Source organism: Cygnus atratus, chromosome 6 (assembly GCF_013377495.2).
Source record: "Cygnus atratus isolate AKBS03 ecotype Queensland, Australia chromosome 6, CAtr_DNAZoo_HiC_assembly, whole genome shotgun sequence".
Classification (NCBI taxonomy): Eukaryota; Metazoa; Chordata; class Aves; order Anseriformes; family Anatidae; genus Cygnus; species Cygnus atratus.
In genome coordinates, this window is record NC_066367.1 from 8,527,377 (window position 1) to 8,543,354 (window position 15,978).

The following is a 15,978-nucleotide window of genomic DNA, read 5'->3' on the forward strand; positions in this document are numbered from 1 at the left end:
TTTGGCCTCCGAGATGCTTTGCCTCTGCTGCTCCCTGCTGCTGCTGCTCCAGTGTAGGTCACCCACAGGCTGCAGTCCTTCTGGGTGTCCCTGTGCTGGTGAGGGTCGCTGAGGGCACAGTCCTTCAAGGGCTGCGTGTCTACTGATAACACACCCATGTATGGACTGATGGGGTGCTTGGGAAATTCATTGGGGTGCTCATGTGTAAGGTATCTGGGTGTCAGCGCTTGGGCACCCATGCATGAAGTGATGGGGCACTCAGTGCAAGAACCAATTGGGTACTGCTGTGCACATTTGTTGGGTGCTCATGCGTGGACTGATTGGGCAGGCATGCATGAGTGTAGTTAACCCTGCAAGTCTATGCTGAGATGCAAACAGAGCTCAACATCGATTGAAATAGATCCAGGTATAATTGTTTGGACTTGTCCTGGCACTGGCTTTTCCAAACAGAGCTTGGGTAGCTCCTGATTCTGCTCATTAATCACTTTGGACTTGCTGTAGCTCCACCTAAGAGGGCGGCAAGGGTTACCAAGCCATGTTTCTGATCACATCTTTCCAATCTGTTAGTGAATCAAGACTAGTTCCTCTCTATTTTGCTTCTTTTCTCTTAATTCTCCTTTTCTCCCTTCAACATGCTGCTGTCCCACTGGTCTTTGCGTTGCACTTAGGACTTGGCATGATGTGTGGAATTTGCCTGCTTTGTTTCTAATTCAAGCTTTTCATGGGTCTATTTGCAGAGCATAAGCTGTACCTTTGCAGGTCACTCATTCCTCCCCTTTCTTCCATCATGAATGGTTTTTATGCCTGCTACATCAGAACCCTGTCTTCGTTGAGGGTTTGAACGGTCGTAGGGGTTTGCACTGGAGTCCAGGAGTGCCTTTGTCCAGGAGTGCCGTCTTCAGCATGGCAAGGTCTGTGTGTTTTCACTGCAGCCCTACACACTCTTCTATGCAAACAAAGGATTCTCATGTTCTCTTTCCTCTAACTATAGCTAATCCACATGCCTAGGAGTTTTGCTTGATGGGCACAGATGCAGCCACCCACATCTTAGTTCTCCATTCTTCGTTTGGTGATCAGCATTTTTGATTTCTTTGGCTTCAGATCCTCTCCAAGTGCTGTTGTGTCAGTGCTCTGCACCCAAGTGCTGGTCTCATGCATGCCCCCTCAGCTCTTCACTTCTGCAGAAGCTGGGCCAAGCAGCAATTAGCCAGAAAAAGTTCTTCCTCCTTCCTTCCAGAACGGGATAAGACAAACAGCAGCAGATTTTCAAAACCTGTCCCTCAGGGGGAAATGGTGGTGGGCTGGTTCACCTCAGCCACGCTAAGACAGAGCCTTTGTGCTTTGTCCTTCACGCTGAAATCCCTGCTTTGGCGGAGTTTTTCAACAAGCAAGTGCTGTTGCCCCAGCTGTGTGCTGGTAGGCAGCACACCAGTATTGTTGTTTTGTCCCTAGGTAGCCTGCCCAGCCGGCGTGCTTGAACTGACGAATCCATTAGTAGGCTCCCTGGAGAAATTGCCGTGTGGACTGAGTTGGTTTACACAACCCGTGCCCTATTTTCTTGTCCCCATCATGCTGCCTCGCCATGGAAGTCAGATCAGCAACACGTCTGTCTTTCTCCGAGGAGTGCTTAGGACATCTGGTGACCATCCTTAATTATTCCTAAGGCCAGCGCGGGAGTAAAAGGATGTGTCATACGACTGTGTTATTCAGCCATAATTCCTTGTCTCGTAATTCTCTCTTCTCCCCTCATGCTGCTGTATTTCATTCCTCTCTTGCTCTCCGCATTTGTTTTCCTGACCGTAAAATGCTCTAATTTGAAGGCAGTGGGTTCTATGGAGATTACGTAAACACGAGCTGACCGACGGATCATTTGGTCTCCTTGTATCACGGGTGGGAAGCTATCACTTCCCTGATTTCTGGCTGTTGTGCTTTTACAAAAGGGAAAAAGTTGGCAATGAATTTCTCTCCTTTGTTGCTCAGGAGAAGAGTTGTGCCACACCGTATTTCTGTTGTGTCACGGCCATTTTTCAATGCGAGCAAGCTCCCCAATATTTAAATATGTTAGACAGAAAAGGGATTCTTAAATATATGACTTTATTGTCAGTGCAGACATAATTTAAAATGTATGAAATATTTGTCCTTTGGAAAGGGAGGGGAGGTGGCTTGGAACCCCCCCTATTTTACATTTTAGCTTGCGTTGCAGAGCACTGTTTTGTCTTTGCTGTGTTTTCTTTGCTGAGCTAATGAGGGTGGGGACTGTGTACGACTGCAGGCAATTGCTTTGAGCTCTGAGCACTTTGAAGAGATTAGCCCCATTGATATTCCCTTCATCTTTGTTAGAGAGGAATGCATCCTTCCCCAGAGTGCAAGAAGATGGACAGCTATTTAATAGAGCCAGCCTTTTTCGAGTAGATACTGTAGTACTAAATATTCCCTTCTCACTTGCCTGCATATGCCCAGCAGAAAAACAATGTTCTGGATGCCAGGGTTGTGCCTCATTAGAGCAATATATTGACCTGTTAGGTTTTTTTTGAGGACCCCAGGTTGAACGGATTATTATTTGACTGGTTAAATGTTATTCTTCAAGGAGGAACAACAGTTTCAGCTGTTCAGGCAGTCAGCCAAAACATGGTGATGAGCAAATTGTTTGTTCCAAAAGTAAATGAAGGGAATGTCCACATGATTTTTGCCATCCTTGTATTAAACTAACAGAAGCTGAAAGTAATTGGAGGTTTATGCATCCCAAGTGAGACGTAGCTGATCAAAATTTTGATTCTCCAGCAGCTATCCACAAACTGAATTAAAATGGTTTTCAACAGGTTGTTTTTTTTTTTTTTTTTTTTTCTAATCCCACTTAAACTAAGCACAGGTCTTAAAATATGAATGTATTCAGCATCTCATTTCTAGCATTTACTGCTTCTGTGACTTTATTAGGTCCATGTGTTCTCTTTTATATTTATTGTTTATATTACTTCCAGCTTACAGAGTGCTACAGTTAGCAAATTCCCACTTTGAATGTATTTACAGTGATTGAATGAGAACTCACTTGTTTCACTCAGACTGCACAGCTTCATCTCCAGCCTGGCTTAGATACAAGAGCTTCATCTCCTGATTAACTTATTCCTGCAGACAGTCAGAGCAAGGGCTCCTGAAGGTCATTACAGCCTCACAGGTATCCAGGTCTTGTGTTTTGAGTGAAGCATCTGTATTATATGTAAAGAAATGAATCAATACTGCATTCATCATTCATATCCAGTAATAAAAAGAAGGGATTTTTGAAGTAAGATACTATTGATCTAGTATTTGGGTGTGCTTTCTATATTTTCAATATGCAAGGTACAACAGCCATGACGTTCTCTGCCAAGGACTGAATGGGTCCGGTAATCTGTAAGGGGACAGCCATTTGCATCGTCATCGCTGTTGAAATTAAGTATATTTTCGTCACTAACCGAGAGTTGTTAGTTAGCTGGTAGCTTTGTGGATCGATCCAGAATTATGCAGTGAGTGTAATGCATACACTTACAGGAAGAAGAAATCGGGTGTTTTGACTTAAGGGAAGCAAATACTTGGGTAGAAGCTGATAGTCCGTTCAGTTTGGATACTTTGGAGAAAAAAAAAGGAAAAATGTATTGTGACAACCTAACTATCTTGTTTCAAGCTCAAGGGTAATTTAGGTAGTTTGGTCAATTTGCGTGCCATTCCCATCCTTTCAGGAAGCAAATTTCATACTTGCCTCTAGAAAGTTTTGAAGCTAAATGTCAGATGTTTTCATATAAAATGATCTTAAAACAATCTGCAACAATCTGTTAGAAATATTTATCTTTCCACTTCTGTTTTGGTAAAAACTACCAGCCTAGGTTGAATTTGAATAGCAACATAGAAGCTACATTTTTATCAAGCTTGATATTTTTTCAATATACCTTTTAAACTGAGCTCTAAAGGATAATTATTCACCTCTCATTTAGTAAACAAGTAACCCACCATGGATACCAGTGTAGTTATTAACACTAAATTTTTTGGTTCCTTGGAATAACTCGTCCACTTGGTAAATGAAATACATTCACAAACTAATTCTATTCAGACCTTTGAAAGTGGCATCTCTTTTCAAGCAGGAGATCATCTTTAAATTATGTATGCTGTTCATAGCCTTTTTTATTTTTATTTTATTGACAAATTGTCAGAGGAGCTAAAATGCCTAATCATCAATAGCAAGTGATCCATGGGGTTATGCAAAATAAATTGATTAACAATATAATCTCCATATAGATGTCTCAGGAGGGCTTGCTGTTTTTTATGAACCAGTCTTGCTTGCTTTTGCAGGGCCAGGTGGAAAAGGGTGAGTGAGACAAAGTCTAGGGCATCTGCAGTCATGCTGCTGCCACTAGCAGTCATAAACTGCCTGAAGTGGTGGTGGGAGGTGCAAGGGCAGGCATCACATCTGCTCAATAGGAGAACAAAAAGGATGAGCAGTTTGCTTCCACAACAATATCTGCCAGCCCTTTTTAAGGCTTGCAGGCTAGCAAAAAAAAAAAAAAAACAAAAAAACATTGGCTTGAAATCCTTGGTTTCCCTCCTGAAGCCTAAACAGGACACAGCATAGTGTGCTAAATGCCTGCAAATGGGAGTTTAGCAGGAGCGACTCTCCTGGTCCAGGAGATGCTCCCACTGATGGATCCTCTCAAACTGTCAAGCCCACGCATTGGAAATTCTTTGGAGTACATGGGCTTGGTACACAGGGCAAGAACTGTAGCTTTGCCCCACAGCCGAAAGTGGACTGGATTTCTTTCTAGGTGGGATCCTGTGTTTTAAATGGCCCAGTTGTTGTATTTGTCTGGGGAAGACAAAGGGCTTAGCCACTTGCAATGCATCTCCAGTTTGAATGAACTTGAAACCTGAGACAAAATTCCCTTTGTCATGAAAGTATGACTTCCATTTATTTATTTTTCATGCCATTCCGCTACTAAGAATATTGTGATTTAGATGCCTTTTAGGCATTTAAATTATGCTTATGCAAAACTTTTCCTTGGAGAAAATTGGATGCAATTTTAGGATTAGATAACTGACCTAGGAGAGAGAGAGAGCGCAGAGCTCACATATCCACTTTTTGTAGATGGATATTCATTATGGAGCCTTCCAACTGCTCAGTGATATTGCGTGTCCTTTTGTAAAGGCTTGCACAGGCAAATGCGTGGCCATTTCGTGGACAGAAAGAAATCTTTGTGCTGAGATTTTTGAACAACAAAACAAAGCATTTATTTCCCTTTCTTCTTCTGTGGCAAAATACTATATATGATGGTGATTGGGTAAATAAGGAAGAAAAGAAACTATACCCTATTTGCTCCTAGAATAAAGCAAAAGAGGGGAGTGGTGGTGATGATAGAGAGTTCTTTAATGCTGGGTTCATGTCAAACATCATTCCCTTTTCATGTTTCATGTTGTAAGTTAATATGCATGGCATACGTCAGTGATCCTGCCTGGAAACGGAGAAGAGCAAGAGATTTTCTGGGTCCTAGCAAAGGTCAGTTTTGCCCCTCTCCCATCTCTGGCGGTGGGCAGGAGGTGACATTTAGGGGAAAAAAAAAACAGAACAAGTAAATGCTGAGATTTTTCTGCTGCTATTTTTCAGTGTCCTGTGAATTAGGACCTCCCAGAGCTGGGGGCCTTGTGTATCGTGACTGGTCTTCGTGGCTCTCTCCTCTGTTAAACCTGTCTGATCATTTGTTCTGAAACTTCTGTGCTTCATCTTCTGGCCGATCCTGTAGCAGTGATGAAATACATCCCTGCCTTTGCTTTAAATCTCTTAATGACACATTCGGATTCTCGTACTGTGGGAATTACTGAATAATTGTAGCTTGTTTAACATCTTTAGGCTGACACATCTTTCCCTATTCTCATTTCAGAGCTGAAGAGTCCTTGTCTGTTTAATCTCCTGGATACATAAGCCACTCCTCACCTTTCTTCATCCTGTTGCCCTTCTGTAAATATTGATTCGGGTACATTCTTCTAGAAATGGAAGGGAGGGACAAGGCCTGTATGATCTGTTCAAGATATGCTGAAATCATGTTTTTAAATAGGAGCATAATGAGGTTTCCTGGGTTTGTTCTTTGGTTTTATTTTTTTCCACCATAAATGTCGACACTATGTTAAGCTGATGTTTTCAGAGAGGTATCCACTGAGGTGAAAAGATCTCTGTCCTGAGGGACAAAGAGTAGTTCACAGTCCTTACTGTATTCATATGATTAAGGGTACTTTTGATCATTAGGATCGTTCTGAGTTTCTGAGAATCAGGCTACATCTGCCATCCCATTACTTAATCCCGTAGCATCTTGAAATCTTTCAACAAGTCTTTGAAATGTGCTGTCATCTTGAAAAACATGAATAATGTTACTATTGAGTGCCACCTCAATATTCACCTTCCCACCCTTTCAAAAAGAATATTTATTAATATGCTGACTAGCACAAGTCCCAGAATAGATGTTACATTCTTCTGGTAATCTGTTCCTGTTTTGTCCTGACCATGCCCTCTTGGAAAGCATTTTTTTTCCTTCCCCTTCCAGAGTGCCTTTGATACAGTGGTTCTCAAAAGCTTTGGGGAATTCAAGTGTCTTATGTCAGTCAGGTCACCCTTACTCCTGTGCTTCTCAGCACCACCAAAGAACTGAAGCAGATTTCTGAGCAGTGGTTTCCTGCCATAAAAGCCCTGGTAACTCCTCACTATGGTGTGACATTTCTCCGCTCCTCACTTAAATCTCTTTATTATTCTACAAGTGAGTTTATTAGACCTGTAAGGAAATTGACCTCACCAGCTGACAGTTTCTGAGGCTCTTTTCGGAAGTTGCTGTGATATTTGTCACCTTCCATTCCTCTGGCACTCGGGCCAGATTAAGCAATAGGTCTTGTACACAGTAACTGCTTCAGGTAGTTTTGTATTCAAGGTTTTGTAGAACTCCTGTTCAAATACACTGATCCTGGCAAGCATTTAATCACTTTATTCTAAGATTTTGGACTTCTGTTCACAGTTGAAACAACAAAACCAAAGAAACAACAACAAAACCAGGCTGACCAGCTTGTGTCTCAGGAGTTGTAAAAGCAGCTAGCTCTCTGCATAGTTCTGCTTCCTGGCATGATGGAAGCTGTTTGGATATGGTGGAAAGCACAGGTGGCTTTGAAATAATAGAGATGAAGGGCTGTAGGCTTTTAGTTTGTGCAGCACCCCCCTTTTCGTGACCTCATCTTTATCTGAATGAATGGTTTTTAGCGGTAAAGGAATGTGCAAGTGATTCCTTCATCCACAGACACCTACCTATAAAACGCAGGTGCTGGATGTGCATCTGAAGCTGGATGTTACGACCAGGAGTCAACGCTGTCCTTGGAGTACAGGATTAGCTGAATTTGAGCATTTGATTGTGAGTTCCCTAACAAATCAGAACTTAAAATATGGTCTATCAAATTCTTATTGTGTATTCTTTTCCCTTCCATTTCATACAGCATTCAGCCTGAATGACATTTGGAGTCTCTCTGATAGCATAACAGGCATTTGTAGCAGGTCCAGTAATTAATGATCAATATTTCAGCCGTGCTTGCAAGCTAAGTTTGGGCACTGGCAAAATAGAGTTGCCTAGGGTCACTGGCTGATGGAGCAGCAAAACTGTGGGCTTCATTTAGGCAGAGAAACCCTCAAGAGTCATGGCACAGTGACAGCAGGTGGGTGCCAGCACTGGCCTCACACGGTGCCATGGGTGCGAGGCTCCTCCATGTCCTCCCTGGGCAGCTCTCCCCGTGCCAGGGCTGAGCGAGCTCCCTGCCTTCCTCGTACGTCTGACGTGAAGTGTTACGGGAACCTGGGGCTGTGCAGCCTCATGGTATGGGTATTGTGATTGATCTAACGTTCTTGTAATGTTTAATCATGAATTAGTTATAACACATTTATTATCGATTTTTCTTAATGTATTTACGTAAATTAATAGTCAACTCTGATGCTTGATAGGGCTGCGGGAATGGTAACACAAAATCAAGGAAAACAAGGTTACTGAGTACAGTAAACACTTCTTTTCTGGCATCTAAGCAAAACACAGGGAAAAGAAACAGGAAAGGAAATCAATGAGAACCAGTCCCACAGAAGTTATTAAACAATTCCTCAGTCAGAACTCCCCCAGGAAAAGAAAAAGGTTCCTCTCCTGAAATCTCAAACAGAGTCTTAGCTGGTAGATAGACCTGAAGTTTGGGGAGAAGACTGACAGTGCTTGCTGGGAGGTGCTGAGCATTGCCTTGGCACCAGTACTTGCGCAGGAGGTTCTCTGTGGTGAGCTAGGACGTAGAGGACTGTTCCCAACTCTTATGCTACCCATGGACTCTGCTATGTGTTTTATAACAGAGCATGTATGTGACGTATACCCCAGCCCATCTACCACCCTGTACATAATCAGGTTTGGTATTTCTAAGCAAAACAAGTATTTCCAGAGGAGCTGTTGTGAGCAGATGGACTAACATTCGTAAAACAGTTTCGCTTTTGAAGTGGTTTGTTTGAAAAAAATGTATTGTTTCCATTGAGGTTTAAACTAAAGCTCGCTTTAATTATTTTTATATTTGACCATTATATTGTGAGGATATGAAATGGGCAAAATGTTAAGAATAATTAAGCAGAGTGGTCCTGAATACCCTGGTGAGTCTGAAAAACCATATATAAAAGAAAGCAGCTATCTGTGGAGCTGCCAATTCCACTTCCATAAGCCCATCTGTTTACATCTACTCCTGTTCCCTGAAGAAGAATACATCTTACGTGAAGAATTCCCACCAGGTCCCTTAGACATTTTATCATTCAAGGATGTTCTTCCTGTTTGTTCTCTCTCTTTCCTTTATAAGAAACCGTAGAATTTAAGATTTTCAGAGCTGTCTCTTAGAAGACTTACAAGACAAATGCTTGACTTAGCATATAAAATCACGTGAGTTTCTTCTCTTCTGATTCTCTAATGAATAAAAACATTCGCAAACCACTTACATACACCTTTGACTCACAGTGGCTTATAGTCTTTTCTCCTTTTCCTTGTCTTTGTCTTTCTTTTCCACAGCCCTTCTGTATTCTCATTTGAATCTTTCAGACTGCCTCTTGTTAAACCAAATACATAGATTATTTTATATCTAATTGATCATGTGGAAAGGCTGTTTGCTGTTTATCTGGTATTGTATGACAGATTATGAAACTTTTTCCAAAGAAGAAAAAGGACTTTTTGTTTCCGTGTATCCCTCAGTCCTAGGAGTTCTACAAATACAGAGCTCGTGTTTTACTTCATGTACCCTGGTTTATATCCCATCCTCAGAACAACTTCAACAACAAAATTACCCAAATAACAGCAGATATTAGCTTGTGGACTTTTTTTTGATCTTTTTATTAAATCCTAGTATCAAAGTGGATTTATCCACTCTCTAAGGTAAGATGGGGGAGGCCAGTTTTTGAAGATCATTTGAATTTCTTTCATTTGGTGACCTGATCTTCTTCCTACTCTATTGAACTTCTGTAAATTGTTTTAGGCTTCTTAGAACAAAAAATTCTCTAAGACTTCCAACTTTGATTTAATTATCAAAGTGTAAGCTCTTAACATAAAGTTATTGACACAAGAAATGCAAACTAAAATGAGGTCATGTCAAAAAAGGCGTGAATTCAATTAATCCCTTCAAAGAAATCTTGATTTTTGAGTTTTGAATTACAGGTTTAGAAGAAAGGTGTGGGTTTTTTTTCTTGACATCTTCCATGGAACTGAAAGAAGTTAATTTATCTCACTTCTCACAGTAAGGTCCCAACCATTTTCAGAGGCTCAAGTGCATGGAAGGCTTTCCTGCAACCTGCTGCTCTCTTCCTGTGTGGTCATTCCAGTCCAATCACCAAAATACTCCTTGTATTTGGGGCTTTTCAGCAGCTGAAGGCAGGAAGCACAGTGCAGTGCTCTTCCATGCTTTATTCAGAGGGCTGTATTTCAGAAAAGCCACTCGTTTCGTGTGCCTGGGTCTGTGCCATACATCCCACACAGAGAACGTGGACTCCAGCATCCTTTCCTGGCTCCCAAACATTTGGGTGGCTTCCCCAGCTTCTCCTAGCAGACTTTTCCAAGACTTTTCATCCTTTGTCGCTCAGCTGCTACTAGGCTTTCTGCATCACTTGTGAGGAATTATTTTTACCCAGTATTTGGCCTTTCTATTCTAAGCAGTGGCTAGTTGTGTCTGAGGCAAGTACATTTTTCCTGTTTCTTGCCTGGATGCTTTAGAGGTGGAGGGAAAGAGGCTGTGCCCTCTTGGTATGGGATGGCTAAAGGCAGGGTACAGGAAACGTTCGCTGTGCCATCTCTTTGTAAGAGTTTTGGGGTAGGGTGTAGTGCGTAAAAGACCCGTCATCTGATGGTTTTGTGTGTTTGATGCTTGGGTTGAAGCTGAAGTGCTCCTCCCCGTGAGTGGACTGGTGGACCAATTGATTCTTGAACTGAAAACCCTCTTGGGGTTGTGGGTGTTAGCACATTTTTTCCCTGAAGGACAAAAAACAATTAGGCAGAAGGAGATGAGATTTTTAAGACCAGCGAGGTTATAGACATTCATCTCTGTATTTTTTGCTTTGCCTAGGGGCTCTTCTGTACAGAGAAGACAGCGAACCTTAGCCAATGCTGATTAATGCCCGATTCCTGCATGCTGGCAGCAGCACGCTGAAGGGTGTGCTGGTGCTCGGTGGGGCTGGCCTTGATTCCCCTGACTGCACTCGTGCACCTCTTCATGGAGAGCATTTTAGTTATACATAAAGTGTATCATATAAATACACTGCGGCTTCCTATCTAAGTGGCACCTGAGTGTGTACAGATGACATCTGAATCGTGGGAAGAAATGGATATAGAAAAATGAATAGCACACAGACTACTCTGGGCTTTTTCCTCAGTAACCTACAAGAACCAGATTTCCTTCAGACTCTGTATTGGAGTAGTCATACTGTTATGATGTGCTGTTTGAGCTGTTTTCTTGACTAGTATTTCTCTGCTGTGTTGACTTTTCCTTTGATAGGTACTTTTCATAAACAGCATTCATTTCTTTTGCTTTGTTTATCCTAACAAGGTCTTTTCTAGATAGATTTTCAGTAGATCTCCTCTCTTTTTAGGAACCTGGTTATACTATTTTTTAACTGTTCAGCTGTAAGAAAATACTTCTCCCAACCCATCCAGCAATTCCATCAATCCAAAGCAGGGATTAAAAGAGATGTTCATATTTAAGAGTAGATAACACCTAAAGAAATTCAGATCATTATTGGATTCTCTGTAGAGGCCTTTGAAGATATGGCCTAAAACACTTTTAAACTTGGCTCTGTCAGCTATGGGGGAGTTATCATCTGTTAGCAGATAAAGTCTCAAGGGGTTGGAGCAATCCCAATTGTATGTTGAGTCAATTTATGGAAAAGTATCTCTTGAATCAGTAGTTAAAACTTTATTACAGATGGCTCAGATACTGGGCTTGATTTATTCTTTATATCTTGTGTAGTGACATGAGTGACTTGTCTACAGAAAGGCCACAAGATAGTTATTACAAAATAAAGGGCAAGTAGCAAAGGTACTTGCTTCTTCATGGCCCAAATCACTTCTTCAATTTTCAGCAGCGTGGAGAATGTGGAAATAAATCCAGACTTTCTTGAGGTTGTTGCAACAATTAGCAACATGTTGGATTGTACTCAGGAATTGTTTGAAGATAGTTAATTTAAATGCCTTTTATATATATCAAAGAAAGAATTTTCACCTGCTGGTAGAATATGATCTGATTTTATCCTTGTCTAAAACTGTCAGATACAAATTTAAGTCATTCAAGGCAGAGAGAAGGAAGATCTTAATGTTTTTAGTTTGGTTATATATTATCAAACTTGTATAGAACTGAAAATTCCTTGTGCTTTCGGAAACTGAAAACCTGTCTTTCACTGCAAGACACCTGACTACAGAAGATATTTCTTAAGGGAAAAAAGTCTTAAAATCATATATAAAAGATTCCTACAGCTCCCATCTTTTTTTTTTCTCACTTCTGTGAGGAAAATGCATAGTAGTATATGAGGAATTTTTTGTAGGACACATACTTTATTGTAAATGAAAAGAAAGAATGTACTGGGATTATAAAATTAGATATAAAATATTACACTTCATTTATTTTCATGGACTGTATAATACAGGCCATAAATTAGGATTATATTTTTTGAAGGACAATCTTGATTTAAGGGTTTTAGGTGATAATGAAAAAAATCATTAAATATATCATAGCTGAGCAAATTTTCATCTACCACACTTAAAAATTCTTTACATGTCCAAAGTAAGACAAAATTTGTAAAATATCATTAAATTAGAACTGGTTATAATATTCCTCCTGCATACACTTTGCATAAATGAGAAGTATTGCAGAAATAATTTGTTGAAATCTTTTCCAGTTTCTCTTGACATTTGATAGAGTTCTCTTGATTTTTGGATTGCTAAGCTGGGGATCCTTGGATCAAATCCATTCTCTGTCTTGACCTTTTAAAAAATATCTGTGCTTTAAAGTTTGTAATATCAGATGTTACAAGGCAAGGCTGGGAAAAAAAAAAAAAGAAAGAAAAAAAAATCACTAGGCAGTTATGGAGAAGTCTACCCAGTACATAAGCTTCTTCTCAAACCCAACTACTTGTGATTGACTCATAAGCTGAAGCATGAAGGTGTGTGAGTGATGCAATTTTTTAATCTGTTGTATTTTTAGAAAGAAATAAAATAATTGAATGGCATAATGTGACATTAGTGCCCATATCAGTTAATAGAATAAATGTGATGCTATTATTCATGGTATTGTAAGGATAAAAATCATTGACAGTATATACGCAAAATAGACGCGAATAATGGCAGAACCTATTAGGCTCTAACTTCAGAAGTATCCAGCAATTATGCAACTTAAATTAGCAATCTTAACTTACCCATATATTTACATATTAATGGTCCTAAGTGGTAATAGTAATTGTCTCTCATCATTGCTTCCTTTGACCCTCATTTTTCAAATAAGAAATATGAAATTCCGTTAAGTAACATTAATAGTCGAAAATTAATTTAAGGCAATATATCATCAATTAGCGAACCTTTAACACACTTCACCATTTTCACCTGATGCTAACTTGAAGGAAAAAAGGATAGCTGTTTCACGTATGCCTGAGCTGGGGGATATCATTTTGGGCATGTATGATGGAAAAGAGTCATAACGTCCATCACATTTCTGGCCTCGATCCAGTAAAGCTCCAAATTTCCCGTTGACTTCAGCCTGTTCACATGTGGCCAAGGAAGGGCAAAGAGCTTGGCGACGTACAGAGCTGCACCTGGTGCCAGCTTCTCTTGACTGGGAAAGACGACACTTTTGGCAGGGCTTTTCTTTACTCTCGGTCTTGTTTTCTTTTAATTCGTGCATAGAAATGTTCTCATACAGAAGCAAGAACTTCCTTTGGATAACAAATACCTCTGGTTTATTTACACCGTGCTTTCCCGAATGATTCTCCTGATGTGTTCCCCTCGGCGCAGAAGGACAGACCTGTGGCTGGGCTGGTCTATAGCATATATGTAAGATTAGAAAGCAGCATTCACAGCTGGCCAGTAGGTCTTCAGTCATCAAATTGACAAATGGAGCTAATGTAGAATAATAATGTGAGAAGTTGCTTCCAACTACTGATGACTAAAATACATTTTACACAGTGTGCTGCTCTCGTAAGGGAAAAAAAAATACAAAAGCCATTAAAAGCTAAATGCCTCTTACTCGTCTTGTTGGTGAGGCTATCATCATCTGTTACAGGACATTTGTGATTCTGGGGACTGCAAATGTTACTGTTGTTGTCCATAGAAGTGAGAATGGTTTTTGTTATTTCTTTAAATGCCAGCCATAATGTGTCTTTTTTTCCCCCGTTCTCCAAAAGCCATGTTTTAAAGTATTTTAGTGTTTTTTGAAAAGCACTTACATTGTGAGAGTTTGTTAATTTTAGTAACATTAAGATGCCAATTAAGGAATGCACTATAAAGACAGTTTGAAGAGAGCAGGTATGATTTTTTCCCCCTTTTCATATGAACTTCTATCCATATAAATGCTATGCTCTGTTTCCCTCTTGGCTGTGTGATGTGTGTGGTTGGTAGAGCAGCACATGTAACCTGGAAATCCTTTGACAGAAGCTTCCTGGTTGTATTTGCAGGCTTTAAAGATGAGTCGTGAACCAGAACAGCCTGTGATCTGGAGTCAATAACTGGCTCCACTGGTAGAATTTCAAGGTGTAATTAATTTCTTTGGTGTGAGAATTAACTTCTCCATAGCTTGATTGCTATGAGGAGAGATGAGGATGCTGTGCTGTCCTGCACAGCAAGTGTCTAAAAGCCAGATGAGCCCATCTGCTGCGCCATAAACGTCGTCCTTGTGAGCTGCTAGGTTTCTCAGGTCTGTTTGTGGGAAGACTTTGTTTTTCTCTAATGGATGCTAATTAATTCCGATTCCATTGTCCTTTGAAAACTCTCCGAATCCTGTTTATCGCTAAGATTTAAACTGGCTGTAATCAGCAGATTGATTGGTGAAAAGAATATCGGGTAGCAAGATTAGTACAACATAATGAGCCAACATATTGCTGCTACCGCCATGAATGATGACAATGTGCCGGGAATATATTACAGGGAGCAGAGGCTTCCCTGATTTTGGAGCATGTTAGATCAGGCACTATCTCCAAAATGAGACCCACTGGACAGGAAGATGAGGAAAGCCAGTGGCAAACTAAGGAATTTGGCTATTGGCTTTTATCTTTACACGCAGATCTAGTGGCCAAAATGAATTATGGTTATAAAGTGAAGCAGCTCGGGGATGCACAGCCAGCAGAAGGATGGTGTAAGTGTCGGTGTAAGGCTTTACACCATTATTCGTAGAGATTTAGAGGTGATTAACCTGACTTCACTCAACTGATTTTTTTGGAAGGAAATAAAAAGGATAACGTCAGAATGAGAGTTTCTGATTTTTAATTTATTTTTTTTTGCTCCTTAAATTGCGTATTCACCATAGAAAGTATTTGCACATTAAAGATAGCCGTAAAACATTAACTTAGGCAAATAAGCCTTATACGTGGGGGGAAAAAATAAAGTAAATTCAGCCTACCAACTCCAATTTGAATTTATTTTCATATTTTAACGTGGTTTGGTGGTCAAGATCAATAGTTAAATTTTTGTGGCTTTTAGCTGATTCTGTGCTTACAGGTAGCACGAACCAGATTCTTTCAGAGACCAGCACTTCTCTTTGCTCAGGTATGTGGTGTGAAATGGACTCCGAGCAGGACAGAGCCAGGGGACTTCGAGCCAGCACCGTGGGGGTAAAGCTGAGAGAGGCTTCTCCACTGGGAAGCTGCCATCTGCCTGCGTTTCCCCACGGTCCTGCCTCCAGTGTCCGGGCTACAAGGTTAGTAGTAGCCATGGGCTAGTGCAGGGAGCCTTTTGGGAGCAGTTCTCCACCACCCTGCAATAATAATAATAATACAAAATAATAATAATACAAAATAAAAAATGACATCTTGTTGCAGCTGTTAAAGCGACCCATCTATGCGGTGTGTTCCTCCCCTTTGCTCTGCAGTATGTTGTTCAGTCCTGTCTTTGGCAAGTGCTTCTGGTCACAGTCCCTTGCCTGGATCTTTTGAAGGCTGCCTTGTGGGGATGCTGTTTCTTTAGCAAAGGGAGCAGAAGGTGTGAAGGGGAACGGCGGCAGAAGACGTGGGGCTGCTGCTCTTTCTAAGCGCAGCGAGCAAAAGCAGGGTCTGGGCAAAAGAAGAGGGAGGAAGCTGGAGATTTGGAACAGAAAACGGGAAAGCACGTAGTTGTCACAGTAAAAAGAACTGGGCAAGGACGTTTGTGTAGGGGGATGTGGCACTGTTTATTGACTTCAGTGAAAGTAAAGTAATACAGGATCTGAAAGTGATTTTTTGGGGAACATATTGATGGTGAG

At 40.8% G+C, this 15,978-nt stretch overlaps 1 protein-coding gene across 4 annotated transcripts in view; it reads left to right on the forward strand.

The window, feature by feature from the left end:
• SPAG16 (sperm associated antigen 16) overlaps positions 1 to 15,978 on the forward strand; it is a 382,795-nt gene that overhangs the window by 289,368 nt on the left and 77,449 nt on the right. The window lies entirely within an intron of this gene.